This window comes from Saimiri boliviensis, chromosome 7, assembly GCF_048565385.1.
Source record: "Saimiri boliviensis isolate mSaiBol1 chromosome 7, mSaiBol1.pri, whole genome shotgun sequence".
Classification (NCBI taxonomy): domain Eukaryota; kingdom Metazoa; phylum Chordata; class Mammalia; order Primates; family Cebidae; genus Saimiri; species Saimiri boliviensis.
In genome coordinates, this window is record NC_133455.1 from 73,650,331 (window position 1) to 73,676,503 (window position 26,173).

Sequence of the window (26,173 nt, forward strand, 5' to 3'; positions counted from 1 at the left end):
GCGTTCTTTAGTACATACACTTGTTCGTTTGTGCCCCTGGCATGTGTGGCCATATTTTTGTGTTTGTGATCTGTGAAGCTGTCTGAAGAGTGGGAGAAGAGTGAGGGCCTGCATCTCCTGCTTATGTCTGAGGATGTGCAGTGGGTTGAATGGTGTCTCCCAAAATTTATGTTCACTCAGAACCTCAGAATGTGACTTTATTTAGAAGTAAGGTATTTACAGATATCATTAGTTAAGGATTCCAGATGAAATCATCCCAGATTTATGGTGGGCCTTAAATCCAGTGACTCACGGTGTCCTTAGGGGACAGAACACAGACACACATGCACAGGGAAGAAGGCCACAGGGAGAAGGAGGCAAAGGCTGGAGGCGAACTGCCAAAGGCAAGGAAAGACTGGACCATTGGAAGCTGGGAAAAGCAAGAAGTCATCTCCCCTAAGCCTTCAAGCTTAGGAAGCATGGCCCTGCTGGCAACTTGACTTTGTACTTCTAGGCTCCAGAGCTGTGAGAGAAAACATGTCTGTTGTTTCAAGGCTCCTTTTTGTGGTACTGTGTTGCAGCATCCCTGAGAAACTAGTCCAGCGGGGTCCTGGTCACAGTGAGTTTCCTGTGACATTGACTCTTTAGTAACCACTGAGAATAATCCAAGAAATACTTTTCTCTCTGTGTACTCTAGAATAATTGTTATATTAACATGATGGAACCCCATTATAAGTGCATTTGATTTAATCAAATTCAACTTCTCAAAAAAAAAGAAAAAAAAAAAAGAGAAAACTGCTAAGTTCAAGTGTTAGCAAATAATGTATTTACCATTCAGTGAGTATGTAACCCATTCAGAATGTACTCTGGATTTGAAATACGAATCTGTGGTCCTTTATCAGTTGTGTTTCCTCATCCTCTCACAGCGTCAGCATCTCTCTCTATCTTTCTCTGTCTGCCTGTTTCTCTCTCTTTCATCACCTTTATATCTAATAAAACCTTGTTACCAAATTCAGACACATTAATATACCTGTGCTTAACCAAAGAGAAAGTAATCTGTTCCAATCCTAAAGGAAATGACTCAGCTGCACTGAAATTAGTCACTGCTGTGTAACCTAGGAACACGATACCATTACTATGTTTGCAGTCAGGGAGCTGAATATCAAACTCTGGAACCACCTGTGAACATTTAAAGACTCATTTCCAAACTGACTAAAATGGCATCTGCCTCTGATGTTGCTCATTTCATTAAGTTATTGCCATATTCTCACTGTATTGTGAGAATAAATGAAATATATAGTTGTGATTCTCAAACGTTTCTTTATACTATTCTTAGACTATAATGTGTACAGGGAAAAATTATGAGAAAAAATACTCATAAATGTTTGAAAAATCTTGCACCATATAAAACTTTAGTAATATTTAAGCTATGTTTTAACTTCCTTATTTTTTCCAGGGTGGGAGAAGGAGTGTTCACTGAAGAAATCTGTATGATGGACTAGTGAAGGCAACTGGCCCGAACTACCGCTGCTGAGCCATCTGGTTGCACCTTCAGGGATGTTCATGCACTGAGAAGTATTAGGTAAGCATGGACACGGACATTGGAACCCCAAGAAACAAAGAAGAGACCCTTTCTTCACTTCTGTAGACGGAATCAATAGTATCTTTAACAGGTTCCTTGAAAAAATTATTTCATTGAAAATAGCACGTTATTTGCTTGGTACAATGGCTCACACCTGTAATCCCAGCACTTTGGGAGGCCGAGGTGATCACCTGAGGTCAGGATTTTGACACCAGCCTGGCCAACACAGTGAAACCCTGTCTCTACTAATAATACAAAAGCTAGCCAGGCATGATGGTGCACACCTGTAATCTCAGCTACTAGGGAGTCTGAGGCAGGAGAATCACTTGAACCTGGGAGGCAGAGCTTGCTGTGAACGGAGATTGCACCATTGCACTCCAGCCTGGGTGACAAGAGGAAAACTCCATCTCAAAATAAATAAATAAATAAATAAATAAATAAATAAATAAATAAAAGGGTGTTTTACATTCTTAATCTCTGAGATATAAATAATGTTAAAAATTAATGGCTGAGCTTCGTGGCTCATACCTGTAATCCCAGCACTTTGGGAGGCCGAGGCAGATGAATCATGAGGTCAGGAGTTCAAGAAAAGCCTGGCCAACATGATGAAACCCTGTCTGTACTATAAATACAAAAATTTAACTGGATGTAGTGGCAGGTGCCTGTAATCCCAGCTACTGGGGAGACTGAGGCAGGAGAATTATTTGAACCTGACCGGGAGGCAGAAGTTGCAGTGAGCTGAGATCGGACCACTGCACTCCAGCCTGGATGGCAGAGTGAAACTATGTCTCAAAAAAAAAAAAAAAAAGAAAGAAAGAAAAGAAAAGAAAAAAATTAATATTACAAGATTTGAAATTCAAGCATTTTAAGCTTAAATATTCATAGCTCACTGGATACTTGATATCGGGGGATGTATTTAACATGGTAGGTTCTCAGTTTCATTGTTTATAAAATGGGCAACATAGCAGTTGCTTATAGAATTCTTAGAAGGATTAAGATAGTTCCTACAAAGTTTTTAGTGCAGTGCCTGATGTATAATAGGCATTGATCAAATGAAACCTACTATTCATCCTGTTGCACAGAAGTTTTATGTTATTTTAATTAACAATTTGAAAACAATTTTTAAAATGAGCACTGTTCATCAATAACAGATATATTTTGAAATGATTCCTTGTCAAAAATGATTTTGGTTGGGGCTTTTAATTGCTGCTACTGTTTTCAAACAATTTTACTGTATTTACAAAATTTGGGGGCCACAGGAAAATCTCCACCAGGATTATTCACACTCTGTCACTTCTTTTTTTCTCTTTTGAATGCCTAACATGTAAAGTGTATGGAAAGCTTCACCCAAGAGGAGAGACCCCAGAAGCTGCTATGCTTCTCCAGGCTCTTCCTTTAAAGCTGTAGATGTGAATTCATCCACAAGGGAAAGCTCAATGTGTGCCGTCTTAGAGTGGCAAAGTGCAGTGTATTTGCAGTAAGACTGATTAATATTCTGGGCTCTAATCTATTCATTGTTTATTTCTTGTTGATAATCATAACCACTTGCTGATTGTCCCTCTGACATTGGCCAGGACAGGGTAATTTTACAGGCTGTGTTCAGAGTGCAGTCTCGTGGATGCTCTTCCTCCTGCAAGAAAAAGCCCTAGAGACAATCCCACTGTTTAGAAGGCTTACGACAAATTATTTTCCACTTGGTAGTCCTAATATTTAGGTTTCAGAAAACCAATTAATACAGTTTACTGGTAAAAGAAGGGAATTAGGTTGGATTAGGGTACAAATTCAGTGCAATTTTCTCTCTTCTGCTGGTGGTAAGAAAGACAAAAAAGAAAAAAAAACAAACTTAACCTGTGGGTACTGAAGTACCCACAGCCTGCTCACATATTATATAGAGTTTCTGTCTTTCTGAGATCTTAATTCTAATAGTGATCTGATGAATATTATGAGATGTTTAATATTCTGTTGTCTTAACTTAGAACCCAAGTTACAATCTGTTAACATTTTTAGGATTTATTTTTCTCTTTTACTGAAGTTAGCCCTGTTGGTCTTAGAATGTTTCCGAGCAGTCCATCTTTTAAACAACTTTAAATGACCCCTTACCTCCATGTCTTGTTTCTATAGATAAGAATGCATTTCATAAAAAGTAGGAATTACAAAGAATATTTTAAAACCGAATCATTTTATATTTACCTTTTTAAAAATCAAGTGACTCAAAAATATGCATAATTTTTCACCGCACAATTTGAAGGCTGTGACACAGACTAGGCCCCATTTTGTACTGGTGGACCTGAAAATTCCAGCAGTTTCATTCCTACCTTCTGCTGTGTCTGAAAAAACACATGCCAATATAATCACAGAGGGAGAGCCATGGGTAGAGAACAGGGTTAAGAGGACAGCCTTACTACGTGTCAGATTACTGCTATCTCCAATAGTCTAGGTGCTTTCCTTCTTACACAGTAAACATCTTTCTTCCTTCAGTAATATGCCTTGGCATCTTTATAGCACATGCTGTTATAAAATACTGTGAATTTTCGATTTAGTCCCCTTAAATGATTTACTCATTTAGTGCACCCAGAACAAAGAAACATACATTGTACAGCAACAGGTGCTTAAAAGAGCCTTGAGGGAAATACATTCATCAGAATGTCATTATATGTTATATGCACATTACTTATTTATTTTTTCATCCTTGTCCTGCGGTAAAGTAAGCACCTGCAACCCACAGGTAAGGCGTTTTTTACCAGATGCTTTTGCACTCTGGGTAGTTTTTGCCAAAGAATCAAAGCATTGTAGCTGTTACCTCCTTTATATACTTTATGTATATAAACAGAATTTTTAGCGAATATAAAAATAAAGAAATAGAGCTATAGAAACCACTTTATTCATTGCCTCTCCCACATCCAAACATCCATTTTAAAATAAAATCACTGTGTCCTGGAGTATCTCTGTCTTGCTTTGCGTGTCGCTGGTACCAGGTTGGACCTCCACTTACCACCTGTTGTCCCAGTGCATCACAGCTACAAAAGGACCCATGCTATATAACTTTATGCAGGTTTTATTTATGATAAAAACCCAATGTGCTAATAACCCTTACAATTCCTCATTTCCTTTACCAAATATACTGGTTTTGTGATTTTACACAGGAATCTATAGTGTAAGGAAGGTAAGAACATTTTGAATGAGTCATAAAATAATTCTCTCTGGTAAATAAAGATCCATATGATTCTTCCCTTACTTATATTAAGATTTCTCCCCCAGGCACTTGAATCCTTAGAAAAAGATGCTTTAGTATAAATATGGTCTTTGGCTTTACTTCTAAGAGCTGACATGAACCATAAAGATTTTTTTCAAGAAGCAAATGTGATAAAGGGAACAATGGAGCCAAATACTGTTGAGGGCTGGGGATAGGGGCCACAGCTGTGGACTGGATGAGTAGATTTCCCTGTGCATTTCCATTTTATTTTCCTAAGTATGTATATCCACTTATTCTATTTTATTACTTGTTAGGAAATGTCAGTAAACATGTGTTTGGCAGAGGTGAGTACATGTCCTTCCCAATATAGTTTGGCTTTAAACGATACTGTTATTAGATCTCCAGTGCACTGGGCCAATGGAATAGGTGCTGAAAGGATAGAGAGGAAGGAGTCAGTAGTCTTAAGAAGCAGTCAGGAATTTTATCAATCAGGGTTTTTTTTTTTTTTTTTTTTTTTTTCAGTTGCTGATATCAAAGCCCAATTCAAGTTAGCATGGGCAAACAGAGATGGTTTATTGGTTCTTGTAACACAAATGCAGGTTGCAGAGGCATGGATATGGCCTTAGGGATGATGGAGGCCTCAGAGGCCATCACCTTCGAGGCTCTCTGCCTTTATTTGTGGGTTGGCTTTGCTTTTTACTGATGCAGATGGGCTTTCTCTGTGTGTGGTAGAACTCCAGACTCAACATTCCTCCAGTTTCATAGTTCAAAAAGAAAGTAGTCTAGTCTTTCTCTTCCAGTTCTAGTTAGCAAATTCTCTGGTGCTTTAAGCCAATACTCACACCTCCTAACTTCTGGGTTCTACTTGAAAAAAAAATAAATGGTAAAAACTGTTAGAATAACCGGGATCAGGGCATAAAGTCAACCACTGCAAAACAATGGACTGATTATAGAACAGGTTTACTCCTTCCTCAAATTTAGTCTCAGCACCACCTATGCGTCTACATAATTAACAATCTACCTGTCTATCCAGCTTCACAGTGTGCACTTCTTGGCTAATGGAAATGAGAAAAAGAGAGAGACATTTTTGTCAGTCTTATCTCTAGAAAATAGATCTTATGGACCCTAATTTTGCATAGCAGCAAAGAAGAAAAAGAGACCATTATGTTTCTTAGATATCTGGAAGACAGAAAAGATGACAAGGTACAAGAGTCTATTACTTATTTTTTTTTATTTTTATTTTTTGAGATGAAACCTTGTTCTTGTCCGCAGAGTTGGAGTGCAGTGGCATGACCTCAGCTCACTGCAATTTCAGCCTCCTGAGTTCAAGCAATTCTCCTTCCTCAGCCTCCTGAGTGGCTAGGATTACAGGTGCCTCCCACCACACCCTGCCAATTTTGGTATTTTTAATAGAGACTGAGGTTCACCATATTGGCCAGGCTGGTCTCAAACTCCTGACCTCAGGTGATCCTCCCATGTTGGCATCTCAAAGTGCTGGGATTATAGGTATGAGCCACTCTGCCTGGCCACTTATATGAAAGAATAGTAATCTGACCCCATGGCCTGGTGAGCATCAAGCTCTGACTAGTTAGAGTAGCCATTTCTCCTGTAGTATGGAGGCATAGTAGCTGTGCTCCCTCCAACACTGCCTTCCCGTGCAGAAGTAGATGTTCTTCCTTCTTTACACAGCTGAAGAGGAAAAAAAAAATTTCTCCTTTCCCTTCAACAAAAAAAGAGCCCTGCTTCATATTGACTAGGTCACATGTTTATCCCTCAACCACTCATTAAGAATGGGGGAGTCAGATATCGTCATCGACCCCAACTGGGACAAATGTCCACACTCGTGGATGGATGGGTGCTGTAGGAATTTTACCTGAAATAGAGTGGAGGGATATTACAGTTCAGACATGATCATCCACAATTATTTTGAGCCATAAAGCCTCTGTGATAAAGATAAAAGGGCAGGGTAGACTGTTAATTTGGAAATTTTGACAGAGAAGCCAGGACATGGTAGATGGATAACAGATACTCAGTGAGTGACAGACCATATACAACATTGTCAAAGAAAACTATCAAGAATTAGTTCCATAACTTCTAATCTCGTCTGATGCTTTAAGAATACATAAGTCTAGAGAAAGTTGAAAGAGAAGAATTTCCAGGAAATTCCCAAGGAAATGTTATTGGGGAGAACTGTTGCCTTGTGAATTTGCACCTCCCACTCAAGGTGGGATAGATAAGAACTTCAGTACCACCCGAAGTTGTGGGGGTATTTGTGCTGCTGGCCGCCCGGTGAGCTCTCATACCATCAGGACAGACTGAGAGAGAAATTTGTTGCTATTTGGTGAATCAGTGTAGTCCTCTAAGAGGGCTGGCCAAAGGCACATGAAATCCAGGCCATAGGTATAGAGTCCATGATAGGAATTTTGGCCTAGAGTTGTTTCTCCCAGAGGCTGAAAAACAGAAAAGTGAGAGCTTACGGAGGATAAGCATTGGGAAATCAGAATTGTAGAGAAGATCAGTATGTCTAGCTGAAGAAAATGTCCTGTATCATCGGAGTTGAAGCCAGACTGGTGGTAGTCTGCAATGCTGTTTGCCTGTATTCAGTGCCCAACCTTTCAGGAGAATTATAAATCTCTGCCCTGGTGAACTCAGCATGGCTAATGGAAGGTGAGCAGAGCATCTTTCATGTGAGAGCCAGCACATGTACACCATGCTCTTTTCTCTGCCACTGTGATCTTAGAATCATGTCCTGTGGGGTGGAATCCTGATTAGCCTAAGTCTCCGGATGACTACAGTAGGCACAGACTGCGTGCCACCCTGGAGGCACATGTTGAGTCAATGGAAGATAAACTTTGTTGTTTTGAGCCATTGATTCTTCGGGGTTATTGTTATCAGAGCATAATTAGCCTCTCCTAATCAACACAAGGGACTTGTGTGAGAACCTCCAAAGGCTAGAAACACTTCTCAGACCCAACTTTACACTTCTGCCAGTCTCAAAGAGTGGGGCCAGGTACTAGCCGCGTAAGAGTTCTCTCTTGCTGCTCGTTCCTCTTGTTCCGTCCCTATTCTAGAAAACCTTGGCTGGAAGGAGGGAGATGATGGACGTCTACTGGTGCTCATAAATCTGATTGTTATCTGGAACTGGATAACCTAAAACTACTGCCTCTAGATTGTGTTGGCAATGTAATGCTATCATAGGGCTATTTATTGCCTGAAAGTGACCAGAAAAGACAGGAGCCTGCCCAACACAGGGGCGAGGCAAACACTTTTCCCAATCTCTCCAACTATTAAAAAACAAAACTAAACTAAGCAACTTAAATCCAAATAGAACAATCCCAAACTTCCCTCCATGAAGTAAAATTATAATATAGTGGAAAACAATTCTAAAAATTAGTATCTTAAGTATATCCCTTGCACTGTGCTTAACAAACCAGCTACATAAAGACAGCAGGTTTTAAACTAAAATTTTAAATTAACCTCAGAAGTAAAGTTTATTTTTAAATGCAAATGAACAGATAACACTGATATCTTACATTTATAAGTAGGAACAAAATGAGATATTACATTTTAAACATTAGGGCAGTGGTACGTTTCTTTGTATCTTTGCATTGGGTGATAGGAGGAGGCTGAAGTACGGCGATTTGTGGTAGGAAGTACTGACCCGGCTTGAAGCACAATCCTGAGGGTCTGCATCCTTCTGGAATCTTGACTTCTACTAAAATGCCTCATGATGTTTGACAATTCCCCCCTGACTTCCTATATTCTACTTTCTTCATCTATTAAGTGAGGGTGACTAACTCTTGACTCTTCAGGTTTCTGTGAAGAGTATCCAGTTAAAAGTCTTGAAAACGTGAAGTGCTCTCTCTATATTATTTGGTAGTAGGTTTACATCTTCTCTGTGAGAATCAGAGGGTTATGAAAATGGATAATTTTATACTTTCATTTCTCTAAAATGGGAATAACATACTCTAGGGAATATCATATAATTTATTATTTCAGAAATTTAAAAATTATACCTTAAGTGCTGAAAATTTAGTTTATGCTCACATTGATGATTTTTCAGATGGTCAATTCAAAATAAAAACATGCTATGCATATTTTTAATAATAGTATAAATTTCAAAGAGTTTGCATATTTATTACTTTAATTGAACCACAGAATTGAGGGTTGGGAAGAAACCTTAGCCAACATCTAGCTTGGTGCCATCTTCTCCCTTTTCCCAAGTGTGTGATCAGAGGTCACAAGATGCTCATTAACTTTTGTAGTTGTCACACAGCTAATTCATCTAATACTTTAGTGAATCCTCCGAGATAGGCAAGACATTTTTCTATCTTCATTTTCTAAATAATTAATTTGGTTCAAAGCATTTTGAAGGTTTTAGACAAAATTCTCAATTTTAGATTAAGAAGCAGAGATAGGGAGGTGAATTGGCTTAATGCAGAATTATGGGCAGAACTGGCAGAGGAAGACCAGGTTTTTTGACTCTTAATTCTGGTGTTCTTTCCATTCCACTTAGGTGCAATTAATCCTTCCTGTCATATTAGGTTCTTAAATTGAGGTCTAAGCTGCATATCCTGCAGTTTAGGTTCATATCACATATCTTGGGGCTGGTAGAGTTTGACAGGAAAAATAAATGACTGGCTTTGTCTAGGTTGGCACAAGAAGAGTACAATCCTTCAGCTGTTGAGAAACAACTTTCAGTGTAATCAGAGGCAGATTTGAGAAGCAGTCGCTTGAGTATTGAACATGAAATTGAAGGACAATTGGGTGCCTCAAGGTAGTGCTTAAAGTTTCTGGCTCTGTTCTTTTTAAACCTGTGTTGGAGACCTTAAGAAAAAAAGGAGCTACGAGAAACCAACTATAGCAGCAACAATAAAGCTAGATCACAGTTTCTAGATGAAAACGGGAGGATGGCTGTGTGGCGCCTCAGTCTGGTGTGTAAAATATGCTTCTTTCTGCTCTCTTGGGTACAGAGAGTGTTGGAATGGAGGGTTAATTGATCGTGGTGGAAAAGAGAGAAACGTTTTGAGGTATGTGGATTACTCAGATGTTAATAGTGACTTGCACATATTTCTCATGGTATTGTATACAAATGGATCAGCAAGAATCAGATACTACACATCACAGATAAAATCCATAGCGACCAGGAGGCAAGGTGGTCATGTGGAAAAACAGGGGATGGAAGTTTATGGAACATTATTCAGACCACCCAACCTTCTTACTCCTACATTGACACAAAGAGAGAGGGCAGGAAGCTGAAGGACAATTGCATGCCTCAAGGTATCTGCCTTGCAGGACTGTAGTCCTAATGATTCAGTTGGTGGAAGGGACCAAGGAATCACAGCTTCTGTGTTTGCACAGCTATGGAGTACTAGAAGCCTTTTGCATGTGTGGGGATGCTGATGTGGGTGGTATATCGATTCTGATAATGGTGATGAAATGATGTATGTTCTCATTCTTTAGCAGAAAGTTCACCTAACCTAAACATGTTTTTAAAAAATGAGTTAAGTAACTATTGACTTTTTGTTTGTTCGTTTTCCATCAGTCAAAGTAGCCATCAAAATGTTTCTGGTGCTTGCAGGTATGTTTCCTTACTACTGTGCTCCTCAACTCTGGCCACCTCTTTGCAACAGCCATCTTCCAAAAGCATGCTTACGGTCATAATTTGGGTAATTAATGTTAAGAACAAATATTCTTTCACTAAGAAGCATTACTTAAGTGACACATAAGGAAAATGAGTTAAGAATTGTTTCTCAATTAGCTTTCAATTATTTCAAATAAAATCTAATTGTATTTTGAATGTCATAAAGGCAGATTTTTCAAATATGCATGTTCACATTTATATTGAGAAGCATACAACCGGTCATCTAACTAGATATTAAAAACTTTGTATACACTTTTCAAGATCTTTATCTTTGTGTGGAAAGGCAAGCTGCTGAAACAAATATATTCTCAAGAGTTCTATAACTGGCTAAAGCTCTGCAGGACCATCAATAACGAAACATGTGCTGCAGTTGCCTGGAGGCATCGTAAGGTTGTTATTTAAATGAAAGTTGTTTCTTAGTACTTGGGGAAAAAATCTAAATCAGATGGGTCATTGTGCATCTTAATGAAAAGTTTTTCTAATATGAAAATACATATAGCAAAATATCCTGAATACTATGTGATCAACAATGTATAGGGATCTTCAAAGGATCTAGTGTTCTATGCTGTGCCCACTGTCCATTAATGTTCTGTGATAGACTTTATGGATTATACTATGAGATATGGTTTGAACTCATATTTTGGCTGACTCCATGCAATTGCACAGTGATTTATAATTGTCTTTTATCCTGCATTCTTCTCATTTTCAAATAATTCTGCCTCACCTGGATTGAAATATTCATAGTCTTTACACAATCCAACTACCTAAGAACCAAGTGCCCAAGAAACAACTTTCCAGGCTCAAAAACGTCTCACTCACTGGCTGTCATAATACTTGAAATTTCTATCACTATACTCATTCTATTAGTATAAGCTGATGGCTCCTCTAAAGTGTGAGTATATTATCTGCAAAGGGTAATGAATTAGCATATTAAATTTATTATCAACATGAGATTATATTATAGTATGGGGAGCACCCATTCATCTACCCCTAATTTTGTGTTCCTGCCTAGGAAGCAACTCTTGTTTTCAATCTTGCTGCCTTTGACTGCTCATTGGAGCAACAGGTTCTGCTATCATTCCTCATATCTGTTTCCACCTAGGAGGAACTGGCCATACAAAACATATTAAACAGGGAGAAATGATTAAAACTGACCATTGGCAGGAGACAGGAGAGAGCATATAGGAAAGTTTTACAACTCAGATACCTGCTTAGTGAGGAGGGCAAGTCCAAGTTGGATACTATAGAATGAGACGGGTCCCAACAGCCATGTGGACAGCATGAATATGCCAAGCATGTGAAAGAGGAGCCCCAAGTGGATTGGGGCCAGGAGAATGAGATGCCAAAGACAGACTGAACCTTTTACAGTTTTGAGCTTTCTTTTAGTAGACACCAGAGATATAACAGAACGAGGTGGGGGAAGGAGGCAGGGAATCTAAAGTATTTATGAGCTTGATAAGACTGGAAGTTTAAAGCAGGAGGTGAGACAAATGAGCATAGACTGGAAGGAGGGGTATGAGCAAGAGAGGGCATCTTAATAGTGCTTCAGAAGAGGCAGTGATGTCAGTGGTGCAGGTGTGGATTCGACTTAGACACCCTGTTCTTGTGGGTGAATGCATAGTTTCTTTTTACATGGCTGGGTTAAATTACTTCCCCTAGGACATTCAATTAATCACTTGGAGAGCAAGGAATAGAATCCAGCTCTCAAGGCTCTCGTTTCACATCTGGAGCAGGCAAACTGGGCTCCTTTCTGAAGCACCCTCTTTTGTTAAAGCCTTTTGCAAATCAGTCAGGCTTTGAGCTCCTTTATAAAGAATTTATAAAATCATCTTACTATTTGCATGATTTAATATGAAGGTGGTACAAAGAAACACTATAAATTACTTTTTGGTTTATCTTCCATTCAAAAATTTAAAATATCTGTAAAAATTTTTTTTGATTTTTCCTTGCAGATTTAAAGTTATTGTTCTGGGGAGCTGGAAAAAACATGAGTTACAGATCTGAAAAAGCAGTGTGTGTGGAGCTTAACTGCTGCATGACTGATTGTGTGATATATTGCTCTTTTCACTAATAACCACAAAGCAGGTAGAGGCATGGCAGACTAATTTGGTTTATATGTCCAGCTGTAAGGCTAGACACTGCATCATTCTTTTCAGAAACCAGTGACTTTAGGCATGTGGAACTCGTAGTCATGACAACAATAAACCAGCTTTGAGTCTGAGTTTCAGCTCAGAAACTGCCTTGTCTCCATTACTTCCTGCTCATGACCTGACTTTTCTTACTCTCTGGGGCTGGGGGCTGGGGATTTATGAAAGATCTATTGAACAGAGCTCCAGTATATGTTTAATGCTTAAAATGTCTCGGTTGAAAGTTTTGCTTGCACAGATGGCTAAAGGCTGGAAGGAGGATAGATCAATCATTATTATAGCTAATGACACGGTTATAAGGGCATACACAAAGGTGAGCTGATTTGGAAAATGGGAAAAGGCAATGTGAAAAGAGGGACTTGGAAGCATTGCTTTGAAAAACATAAAAGTGGTTATCACAAATAAAATTTTCTTTTAAATACATAAGGGAATTAGACTATGAATCCAAGAGGACCTATCCAAAAGGTGCAATGAATAATCCAACAAAAATTAATATACAAAATAATGTGTGTGTGTGTGTGTGTGTGTGTGTGTGTGTAGTTTATAAAGCTGAGGAAACAACAGAATCTTATGGCAAAATCTACAGTTGCTCATTTTAGTGTCCCACTAGTTTTATGGAATTGATAGTGACTGCTTTCAGAGACAATGTAGTTCAGTGACAAAACTGTTGAATCTCTGGGTTCAATGGTCTCCATTTAAATATCAGCTATAATATTGGGAAGTTGTCTAACTATACAAAGTCTCTTAATATTCTGCTCTAAAGAGAAATGATATGATTTGCACTTCAAAGCATTGACTGTTGGTGAAATGAGATAATGGAGGAGAAAGCTTAGCTCAGTGTGCTGGATAGAGTGAACCCTCAATAACAGGTAGCTGTCAGTATTGGTTCTTTTGGTGTTGTTGCTCGTAGGGTTTGTCATTAATTGAAATCTGTCTTTCATGTGATTATCATTGTTGAACTGTATTATTACAGAGACCTGATCATAGTGACAGAAAGACTTCTTTTTCTTTCTGGAGAGATGTTCTCTGGCTTTACTATTTTCTTTGTGTAATCTAGATTAGAAGGAGGGTAGATAGTGGCTAGAGAAAGCATGAATGCCAGATTGCAAACTGTCAACATAAGTGATGGTGTGTCTGTAGACATTGTGGCTTTTAATTGCCCAGTTGCATTTCTCCCATCACCCAACAAGAAGCAAGAAATTCTACCATCAATTTTGTTTCATTTTTCTATTCGACTGCCTTTTTTTTTTTTTTTTTGAGACGGAGTTTCACCCTTGTTACCCAGGCTGGAGTGCAATGGCGCGATCTCGGCTCGCTGCAACCTCCGCCTCCTGGGTTCAGGCAATTCTCCTGTCTCAGCCTCCTGAGTAGCTGGGATTACAGGCACGCGCCACCATGCCCAGCTAATATTTTGTATTTTTAGTAGAGACGGGGTTTCACCATGTTGACCAGGATGGTCTCGATCTCTCGACCTCGTGATCCACCCGCCTTGGCCTCCCAAAGTGCTGGGATTACAAGCTTGAGCCACCGCGCCCGGCCATCGACTGCCTTTTTTAAAGCTCTTATTTTCCAGCAAGTTACCCCGACAAGCCAATAGGCAGAGACATAAGACATGAATCAAACCCTAGACAGAAGCCAAATGCTTCCTTTCTTTTCTATCTACTGAGAAATTGAATGATTTACTTTCCCAGAGATCAGCTCATGATTTCATGATCATGTGTTTAAACTTAGGAACCGACATGCTCCCTGGAGGCTCGTTTTCCTCCATCACCTTGTACAGTTTGGCTCACTATGTAAAAATCTGATCGAGTACATTCAATTATTAAGTTGTAATTTGAGAAATCATGAACCATCCACCGAATCCATATTTTTTCTTATTATAAGAGTTTTGGCTGAGCGCAGTGGCTCACACTTTTAATCCCAGCACTTTGGGAGGCCAAGGCCGGTGGATCACTTGAGGTCAGGAGTTTTATTCCTGCCTGACTAACGTGGCAAAATCTCGTCTCCACTAAAAATAGAAAAATTAGCTGGGCATGTTGGCGCACGCCTGTAGTCCCAGCTACTTTGGAGGCTGAGGCAGGAGAATTGCATGAACCCAGGAGGTGGAGATTGCAGTGAGCTGGAATTGTGCCACTGCACTCCAGCCTGGGCCACAGAGTGAGACTCCATCTCAAAAAAAAAAAAAAAAGTTTAACGTTGTCACAAATAAATTTCTCCCCAGCCCAGCAGTTATAATTTACAGCAATATGAGATTGTTTTCTGAGATATAGAATTAGATCACGTTTTTCTCTTAGGTTTATGAGAAAAGGAAATTTTCATATGCTCCTCATTGCATGAGAGTTAATATGCCTCCAGTTAAAAAGATAAATTATTTTTCTATAGTAATAATAATTTTAGACATATTTAAATTGAGTAACATAATGGGATGATTAATATGAGGGAAAAGTAAACACTATCACATTAGATATTTGAAAATATAAAATAAATATGTATTACATAATTAACATATGGCAGAAAAGAGGTAATTGAGTGACTAACTTTTCTGGATATCTTTGGTGTTACTGAAAAGTGTGATTACATGGTTATGAAGAACCATTACAATAGCATTATTAACAAAATATTTTTCATACAAAATGATTTTGTATTGATAGTTTTTTAAAATGTCTTTTAATTAAATTGAGATAAAAATACAGCCAACATTTGGAATATTTTCTGTTATGTCTTGAGGTCTTTTAATTGCATAGATGTTGGTCCTAATGTCTCTAAGCTTTAGAGATTTTTTAAAGCCCAGGTCATTTTCCCTAAGTTAGACTGTTTAGTCTATGCAAGAGATAAATCTTCTAAAGATTCAAAATCTTTAAACATGCCCAGAGGAAATAACTGTTTCTCTATGAGTTCCTTCTTGGAATATTTCTGTCTCTTCAATATTGGTTTATTTTTGTTATTGCTCACAAATGTTGCTGATAAAGGTATTTCAAGTAAGGAAATTGAAACAATGAAAAAATGAATCTATTTCTTAAAATGTAACAGAAAGCTGATTCATCAAATGTGGTTTAATATTTATGATGTAATAAATAGGAGAGAACTCCCAAGTTTTTTCTGGTAGAAATATAGAAATATTCATAAGAAAAATCCAGATTCGTCCCCTTGGAATTCTCTATGGATCTCTCTCAAGCACTAGGGAAGAAGCAGTATCCAGGAATACACAATTAAACTACTCCACAACTTGGCTATATGTTTTTATTTATTTATTTTTAAAAGACCCAAATTTTTTACTAATAAGTACAGTAAGTCAATTAATTTGTAGAGAAAATTTGAGGTCTTCAATTTAGCAGCCAATTTTCCTAACATGAGCTGGAAATAAAAACATTATATCATCTAGTTTGCAACAAACTTTCTGCAGCTAAAGATGCTAATTACAATGATCCATCACAATTAATTGTCAAGATTTGACATAAAATAGCTGGGCCAATTTATTTTTAGCTTACATAGGTATATATTGTGATATCAGTAAATGTTCACTCTCCTTTTATAGGGGCTCATTATTTCTCTATGATTACTATTATGCTCTGAAAATTTCAAGTAATTTCCTTTTTATTTTTCATTTTACTTGTTCAGTATTATCACTGTTAAACGTGAAATAGGGTGGGTTTTTTGTTTTCTTTTCTTGTCACTGACCTTATCTTTTACATATTCTGATTATTCTTGAACCAGTAGCTTAAAGATAGATGTAAAAGTGATGAGAGTTTGATTCAGCTTTGACTTTTATTCTCGGATACCCACAAGGAAATAAAGCTTTGATCTACTTCCTTGGAAAGTTAATCCCAGTGATTATGTGGAGATGTGTGCAGTGTTAGCTACAGGGATATACATCTTGAATCTCTTGGCGTTGAATACTTAATCCAGTTCAGATTCTTGGCAAGGAGATTTAAGGAAAGAACAAAATAATTACACTCTTCATGGGCTTTGTTTTCTGTAATGAATATTTGGTAGCTCTGCTTGGTCTTTTACTATTTAACTGGAGTGCTTAGGAATATAGATTTGCATTCACTTGGAGTGATATAAAAGTTGATTTTTGTGGTCCTCAGTAGGTAAATTTAAAGTATTTTGGGTAGGGTTTTTATTATTCAACTTGTTTATTTTGGCAGCATGAAGGCCGAATAGAGAATGCACTATTTCCAGTGGAATAATTTCATAGTTATTCTAGAAGTGGATCTACTCATTAAAAAGTGCTCATCTTTTCTTCATGTAAACAAAAACTCCATGTGCTATTGTAGGCCATAAAAATTCTCTCTAAATTATATATAACACAGCTTCATTAGCAAAAGACCTTAAACTAAACATGTTTTTTAAAAAATGCTACTCCAACTTACTCAGAAAATGTGAATTAGGTTAAAATATATTTGAACAAATGTTATTAGCTAACCAATTAGTTCAAATAATATATATTTTCTTTTGGTCTACATTACACATTATAATTCGTAACTATATGCCTAAAAAGGAAGATAGAAAACAATAGAAATCTTGTCAACTTTACATAAACATTAAAACATTCACGATGCTTTAATGCAGTGGATATAAAGTCAATATCTTTTACAATTAGTATAATGAAGTTTTTCTTTATATTATTCCTCATTATGCATAAACATAATCTTATACCTGCATAAAATGCCATCAAGTTTATTACCATAATTTACTCAACTACTCTTCAAGTTTTCTTTCTCTATTATGAATAATGCCAGAACTTATTTGTATTGAAAATATGAAATGTTAGCAAAGTGAAGAACATCATTTTATTATTTATGTCAAATCTTTATTCCTGATTAAAAGAAGAGGTAAACACACCTATTATAAATTAATCCTGATACCAGAACAAGGATGAGTGAAATTTTGTACAGGTCTAATTCATTTTTAAATTAATAATCCATACTTAGGTAGTTTTATTGGTTATTTTATGTTGACAAATAAAATAAATATTTACATAATTGGACTTTTACTTAGAAGAAATTTTTGGTTACTCATATCTTAGTAATTTGCCGGTAATTCAAGATCAGCCATTTATGCTAATGCATCACAAACAGAAGTAGCCTTTCTTCTTCCCTGTTTCCTTCAGTAGTGTAGCTCTTGTTCCTTCTGTGATTGAGGCCCCCAAATTTTGTGTCCTTTTAAATTATCTTCTAAAAGTACATGTTTTCAATGAGGTGAAATTAAATCTTCAGAATTCTGTCCCAGTAATAAATAGAATCCCAACTGGGTAATAGTTGGATCAAAGTTTTTGTGTCATTTGGGAGAAGACATGCTTGATTTTACATCTTATCAAAATGTATTTTTTGAAGAATTCTTCAAATACTCCCTGGAAAATATGTCATGGTTTAAGTGTATCCAGAGTTTTCATAGAATTTCAAGAGTTTTCAGTGTGGGCACATATACATTAAGAATATATTCGAAACTATGCTGTTTTTCCAGACCCCTTCCAAAGGAAGAATGTAAGGTGTTTAAGTTGTGTTACTTTAGTTTTGTTTTTAAACTGAATTGATAGAATGCTCTGGCATTAGGCAGACAAAGAATAAATTTTTTTTTATTATAATTAACCCTAAGTAATGCTTTCTTACATAGCTTTGCTTCCTGTGTTTTACCTACCCTGTTTAATGCCAATTTATAGAGGTGAGTGACCTGGCTAGGTCTGTATTTTTTATTCAGGAACTTTCCCAAGAATACAGAGAATAAAATCCTCAAGATAAACCTTTCATTAAACATAAAAATTTCTTTTCCATTTCCTCTTTGAAGCCAACCTTAGCACTGCAGGGGGTGCCTGGCTTAGGCAAAAGCATTCTCTCTCTCTCTCTCTCGATCCATACCTGTGACTGTCTGTATATAACCTGCGTAAGGTGTGTAGTGGCTTCAGGAGAGAAGGGAGAGCTGGCAGGGAGTAAAAGGTTCATGTTGAACAAGAGTAACACGTGCCAGGTAAAGGAAGAGTAGCAACATTCTGGGAATATGTGTTTTTCCTCAACTCACAAAGAAAAATCATTTCATAGATAAGAAGAGTGTCAATCCTTGTCACTGAGCCTTTTGAAGTCATCATTTATAGTGCTAATTTGGGTATTGTTATCCTTTGACTCTGGATACTGCAAAATCTTTAGTGTGCTTGAATTTCCATGGACAACTCTGCAAGAATTTAGATCAACATTATTCAAAGTGGGGACCAAGGTCCCATGTGGGTCCCAGAACTGTTTGTTAGTACCTGACAATGAGATAAAAAGTTTGGGTCAAAATTGCTAAGCACATTGTTTATTCGTTTGGTGTTTTTTACATAGCTAGACTTTCTTGGTTATTTCCTGGAGTGCTGGTAACAAACAAAGATAGGTTACCTTGAGTGGCAGTTATTTATATCTTTCAGCCTCTGTATTAATGTTAAATATGTAAAAACAAGTAAGTAGTTGTTGTGAAAAATGAATATTTGTTGATAAAACTGTAGAGCGGTGTGGAGGGTCAGAGATCCTGAGCCCTAGTTTAGACCCTGATACTTAGGAGCTGTGTGACCTGAAGCAAGTCATCTCTGGATTTCTTCATTTGCAAAGTGAGCTGGAATTGTTCTGGATTAAACATTTTAATGACGTGTAACAAATTTAAAGGAACGAGTGAATTGAAGCATTACATTCTCACATCCAGACCTGCATTGTTAACATACTATGATTGGCTGTTGATTGGATGAGAGGATGGGCTAAATGTGTTAAGTTTGAAATTAAATTTGGATACTCCACAACTCTTGTCCCTTGAGTATTTCCCATCCTTAAATGCACACTTGGGTATGCCAAAAAAAATCTTCTTGTGGTCATAGGGTGTCTTCATGCTATAATAATGTTCTGGGATTCAATCTATGAGTTAAGAAATATACACTAGCCAAAAATCTCATTTATTTCCATGTCACTGTTATGAAGAACCGTGGCAAAATCTATTTTCTCTTTTTCACAAAGCCACAAAACCTTTAATCTGAAGAATATGTTAAAAGTTGACAATGTTTTTTCCACACTGCTATGTATGGTAAAAACTTACTCATTTGCTTATTTTTTGTTCATGACAATAACAATATTAGTAGGTATTGCTGATACTTCAGTGATAGTTCAAACAGGATCTTTTCTGTGAGGCAAACAAAACCAAATGCAAAGTAAAAAAAAAAATTAAGAAAAGGCATTTCCCTAGAAATAGAAATAGCATTTCAAGTGAATTATTTTTGGAAAAGTTTGCAATGTACAAAAAGTAACAAATGTAAATTTGTTTCTTTTTATTAAACACAAATATCATTTAATAAGCTAGTCAACTAACGGCATTCTAATCTGGGGTTGGAGGAGGCTTTCCAGGATCTATCTGGGGGCTCGTGTGTGTGTGTGAATTTGCATTATTGTCCTTCTCCTCCCTCCATCCCTCTCAGTAATCTATCACTGTCTTCTAGGTTGAATGCATTGAATATTTTTTTTTGTGTGTGTGTGAGATGGAGTCTCTCTCTGTTGCTTAGGCTGGAATGCAGTGGTGTGATCTTGGCTTACTGCAACTTCCCCCTCCCAGGTTCAAGTGATTTTCCTGCCTCAGCCTTCCGAGTAGCTGAGACTATAGGCAAGCGCCACCACACCTGGCTATTTTTTGTATTTTTAGTAGAGACAGGGTTTCACCATGTTGGCCAGGCTGGTCTTGAACTCCTGACATCAGGTGATCCACCTACATCGGCCTCCCAAAGTGCGGGGACTACAGGTGTGAGCCACCACACATGGCCAGAGCCTCTCTTTAGTGTTCCAGATGCCTCCATAATGTAGGAACACCCAGTATTTTCCAATTCCTTTTCTCCCTAATTGTCTGCATGGTATATCCCTAAGTCCAGGTTGACCACTATTCCAGATCTCTTCCTCAACACCACATCCCTGTTCCTTTGGCATCTTTCCATCTAGACACTTTTGCCTAAATGGCTTACCTACTCATTTCCAACTCAAATTCGAAGTTAACAGCCTGTTATAGGTTTATCCCACTGCTGTATTTTGACAAGGTAGGCACTCACATAAATATTTGTTGAGTTAAATTATTTAAATACAACCTGCCAAAAGCTGGGTCAGTTTCTTCTTTCTTGATATCAGATTTCTAACACTTCATTTGGAAGTGCTAGCTATCTCCTTTAGACATACATGGTATTTTCTTTGAACACATCTTGTGACATTTATTACTTAGTATAATGTTAAAAACACAGGATTTGTTGTCAGACAGACAGAAGTTCAACCCTTGGCTGTAAAATCTTGAACATGTCACTTAATTTTTCAAGGATCCAGTAAGTTCTGTCAGGTGAGGATGTTCATGTCTACTTCATAAACTTCCATGAAGATTACATGGCATTATATGTATGCAAAGTGCTTTGCTTCCTGTAAGCATTTCACAATAATAATAGCAAAGACTAGTATATCCTTATGTGCCAGGCACTGTTTTAAATTCTTTATTTTAAATTCTTTATGTTTAATAACTCATTTGTACCTCACAACACAATGAAACAGGCACTACTCTCCCTGTTTTACACCTGAGGAAATGAAATCACAGAGGGATAAATTGTCTTTCCAGGCACACAGACCTAGCAGGCTGTAAGAGTCAGGATTAAAACCAGGGTGTCTGGACTGTGCATTTAGCTACTCTGCTCTACAGCTGCTCAGTAGTTGTGTATTGTTCTCTCCTTATTGTAAGGCAGCATGTAATGTAATGGAAAATGTCATGAAACTTGAATTTTACTTCTAGATTATCAGTAGCTGTTTATTCTTGGGCAACTCATGTATTCTCTTTAAGCGACAGTTCATATTCTTATTTACAAAAAAAAAAAAGGATTTGGGTAGCAAACAACTTCTTTTTGTCTTCTTAGCATTCTTTTTTGGGGGGAATTGCCCCTCTCCTCATGTATTCTAGAAGGATTGTCAGTCACTGTCAGTGGCCACCAGCTTCCCTACTACAGGGCTTCCTATTCCCAGACACAGAGATGGTCTATGAGAAAGAGAATGACTGAGAGAAACGGATCAAGAGAATGACCATTATGACAATGAGTTTGATAACTGGATTCAGCTATATCTGAAGTCAGTCTACTGCTATATTTTTCAGTTCTGTGATCCAATAATATACTTATCTCCCCTACAGACAAGTTTGAGTTGGCTTTCTTTCACGAGTAAGACGAAAAGTTCTTATTCACACAGACTTAAGGAGATCATCTCCTTTTTAACTACAGTGTTTTGCCACCTTAAGTTTCATTATATCTTTGCAGTCATAAAGAAAGATATTTTTGAACAAAGAGATATTCAATGAATTAAAAAAAATAAATTGAATTGTTCAGCTTATGCAATTCAGGATAAAAATAGGTGTACCAGGATCTTGACCATATATTTCAAATGAATTTTATAGTTTCTTGGTGATTGACTACTTTGATCATGAGCTAAAATAATTTAAAGCCAATGTTTCATTGGCTTATTTTTCTTAACCAGCTGACTTCTTCTAAACCTTGTTTGGGAAGTCAACATTCTAGAGGACTGATGCTAATTAAAGTGTTTACCTGGGAACACAGATAAATCTGTTGCTGAAATCGCAAGCAAAACAGAAGATGGAATTGTTGAGGGTTGAATAGGATGTAAAGGGAATTTTTAGTCATTGCCTCTGTAAAATAATATAGGATTGGAAAGTTCAAAGGGGCTCTGGGAAGGAAAGAACAGAATGGCTCCCTCAATCAGAATTGTAACCATTTTATGTTAAAACCACCTAACTACTTTCAATTTGATACATATGTATTACACATATACCTACAGCTGCTTACATTCAAATGTATTCATATACTTAGAACCACATGGAGTGATCCCCTCTGCAATTATCCACAAATTGATCTTCCAAAAAGAAAATAAGCTCTCTTAAATCTCTCCCATGTGCCAGGAAATATGCCCAATGCTTTATGCGTTATCTCGTAATTCTCTCAACAGAGATATGGGACAGATAATATTATCATTCCCATTTTATAGATGGTGAAATTGAGATTTAGAGTTTAAATAACTTGCCCAAAGGCTCACACTGAGGAAGCACTTTAAGTCTTTCTGGCATTAAGTACTCAACTTTAATTATTGTGCTATGTTGCCAATCCCAGGTTTTTAATGATAAAAATACAGAGATACTGCCTGCCCATGAAAAAAGGTTGTAAAATTTCATATTGTTGGAATGGGGCAGAAGGAGTAGTTATATGGTACATGGGAAAAGAATCAAGTTATAAACATTGAGGAGGCCAATACTGGGGAAAAAAAAAGACTAAGACATGCAGTCCCTTTCTAGAAGTGATAAATCCTATTTACTGAGACTTGGTTTATTTTATGTAAATTCTATGTTTAACATGAACTCATAGTTTCACAGTTCAAACCTGCTTGGCTGCTAGCATCCTCCTTAGAGCTCTGCCAGCCAGAAAGTAAGCAATACTGCCAGCAACAGCATGGCAATGCATGCTACAGCCTGCTTGATGCAGCTGCTGAAATCTAGCAGCAGATTTAGTGTTTCCTATAGAGGCCTCCTAAAAGCAAAAGATCCCAGCTTGTTTGTATGTGACCAGCTTATGTTTCCATGATGCCTTGAACCATGTCATTTGATTTCATAAACATTATTCTGACTCTACAGGTAGTCCACTGCATTGACATGGCCATGTTTATGGAAATAGTAAAATTTGATTTTTAAGTAGAAAATATATTGTTTATTATTAGCTTACCAACGGGACTTTTCCAGATCATGCAAAATATGAGGTCAGTGTTTGATGCAACGTTCATCCATTTACTGAGGTGATGGAGACAAGGTAATGATTGCTGATGAGATGAAGCTTTAAATGCCTTGGAAATATGGGAGATCTTTCTGAGACTAAGCAAGGAATTCCATGTAGCACAACACACACAGTGTTAGCTGCCCACATCTGTGTGTGACTCAAGCAGAAAGCAGAAATAGTGATGGAGTCTCTTAGAGCTAGGGATTGGTTCCTACTGGTTCACCCCAAAGAATTATATAAACTTTGGGGAATAGCTTTAGTGTAATTGCACATGTGGTTCTTTTTTGTGACGTCAGTTGAAGAGCCAACTCAACATTACTGAACCTTGAATTTTTGGCTCAAACATTTCTTTAAAAGTTGAGAAGATGCAATATTTCCTTATATCTAGCTTCATGTATTTGTTACTTAAGCTTCTCTAGAATAAGATTGCTTGAAAACATACTTGATATTTTTACCTAGCAAGTGTGTTAGTAAATTGAGGCATTACCTTTATTTTTATTAACATGTACTGAAAGCTGTCTGTACATTAGATATATATTTACTCTCCACGTAACATTTAGTACATTTTTTTCTTTTTCTCCCTTGGTGGCTGTTTCCCTTTACTAGAATGGGAGGAAGTTTTGTCTATTTTATCACTGGTAAGTCCTAAGCATCTCCAATCATGATTGGCTCAGGTAGGTTTTTAATAAATGTTTTGTACAAATGAATAGGGACTATACTAAGGGTTTTATAGGCATATCTCTTTGAATCTTCATGTTAACCCATATAAACATGTTATGTTTTTATTTCTATTTATTGTTAAGGAAAATGAGGCTCTGAGAATTTAAATAAAAATGTCTCAGGTCCATAGAGCAGATAAATTACAAGGCTGAGTTCAATTATTGGACTCTTTCTCCAAACTCCATGTTTCTGATTTCTGGTTTATGCTCACTTCTTAAGCAATTCTATGTAAAATCTGAGTCGCATGACTGGCTGTCTTCTGGATAAAGGAAGTCCCAGTGGGGAGGAGAAATGTTGTCATGGTCCCTAGAACTCCAGGGAGTTTCTGGAGTGCATCACTTTATTTGCCACTTAGTCTGACTGTCAGAAGGCTGGGAAAGAGGCCATCACTTTGGGGACTCTCTTTTACTTGTCTAACAGTAAGGCACCAGTGGAGAAGAAAGAACCAGGCCTCTAGTGAGGCATGAAGAAATCATTCCTAGCCCTGTCTCTCAATTTCCTCATCAGCTTGGGTGTGTCTGTGTTCTTGAAAATGAACAGGTTTGAACAGGGCATGTTTGTGGTTTGGATTTAAAGAGAAGGAAAAAAAAAAGAGAAAAGGATTGAAGAAAAAACAAGGGAAATAAAGGATATGAGTGCTTCCAACACTGAGGAAAAATGAAGCTATAAAAACTTAGAAGTACTAAGAACAGTATGTTCATTAGAAGCTATTCTCCTTGTCAAACAGGAGAAAAATTCACCCACAATATTGGTACCAAAATGTGTGGTCAAATCTTCCTCGAACCCTGGGGTCATGAGTGTTTCACCAGCCACTTGCTGCTGCTGTTCTGATCTGCCCCTTAGTCTTATTCTCTGGGTCATTCTCCTCTGCCTACCCCTTGTTCTTTTGTTTGTGGTTTTGCACCTCTTGAATGAGAAGTCTGAGTGATGATTCAGACATATTAAGACACATTTTATGGGTTAAGATTTTTTAAAAATGACATGTAGACATTAACCATGATGCTTTTCCTAAAGAAAGAATAACGTTTACCTGGAATTCTGTATTGAAAAATCTGAAGATGCACTAATAAATACCTGATGCCTAGGACACTGACCTTCTCTTTGGGGACCAAGATCTAGTTTGAATATTATCTGTGACCTTTTAGTTTATTTAACTAAGCTGAATAATTATGAGTTTTTTATTGTTCAGTAACCTGAAAGTGGGATGTGTGTTTGATAGGTGGATGGAAAGTGAAAAGAAAGGACATAAGACAGTTATTATTTCTTCTTCAAATTATATTCCCTTTGATTGCTAGCATGGTACACTACTGTGACTATCAGCACTGGCTGCCATTACCTGGGGAGCTTTTAAAAACATGCTTATGTTTGGATCAACCCCAAACAAATTTAATCTATCTCTAGCAGAGAGGCATGGGCATTGAAATTTGTGAAAGCTTCCCAGGTGAATATAATATATACGTAGGGCTGTGAGCCTAGCTGGAGTAGAATAAGGATTTCATGCTTTTGAGTCCGATAGAAAGCCTGTCTTTCAATTCCAGATATGCCACTTTTTGTGCCAAGTGACATTGGGCAAGTTTTTGAAACTTCCACAACTTACGTTCTTACCCTATATAAGGAGCCAGTGTGCCTTCATCAGAATATCATTTTAAAGATAAAATGAGAAAACTTATGTGATATAGCTAGTATAGTGCCTAGCATGTAATTGGTATTTAATAAGTTAGGGTTATCATCACTGTCATCATCATTAGGCTTGGAAGAGACCATTATTTCTACAGGTAAACTTTACACAGTAATAGAGAAGAGCAGACATGCACTGGAGACCACTCCAGCCATCAGCTCTTTGTCCCATGGAATATGTTCTATGAGTATTTCTACTACTTTATCCAAAATAATTTTGAGCCACAGTACTGCTATGATCAAAGCTATTCTGACAAGTTTCTACCAATGACAAAGAGTATTTAATATTAAGATACTTTTCAACATTTAGTTTATTCAATTAATTCTGATTCTACTATTCCTTTGGAGCCTTCCAATATGCTAACATTTTAAAAGCATTTGTCTTATTCTATTGTAGATTTCTCATCAGTCTTTGGCAATATTAAAA

General features: G+C 37.3%; 1 long non-coding RNA gene across 1 annotated transcript in view; it reads left to right on the forward strand.

The window, feature by feature from the left end:
• LOC141585135 (uncharacterized) overlaps window positions 1-26,173 on the forward strand; it is a 241,169-nt gene that overhangs the window by 142,005 nt on the left and 72,991 nt on the right. The window contains exon 2 of the long non-coding RNA XR_012518468.1: window positions 1,436-1,561. This is a non-coding gene — a long non-coding RNA (uncharacterized LOC141585135). The remainder of the gene's footprint in view (window positions 1-1,435; window positions 1,562-26,173) is intronic.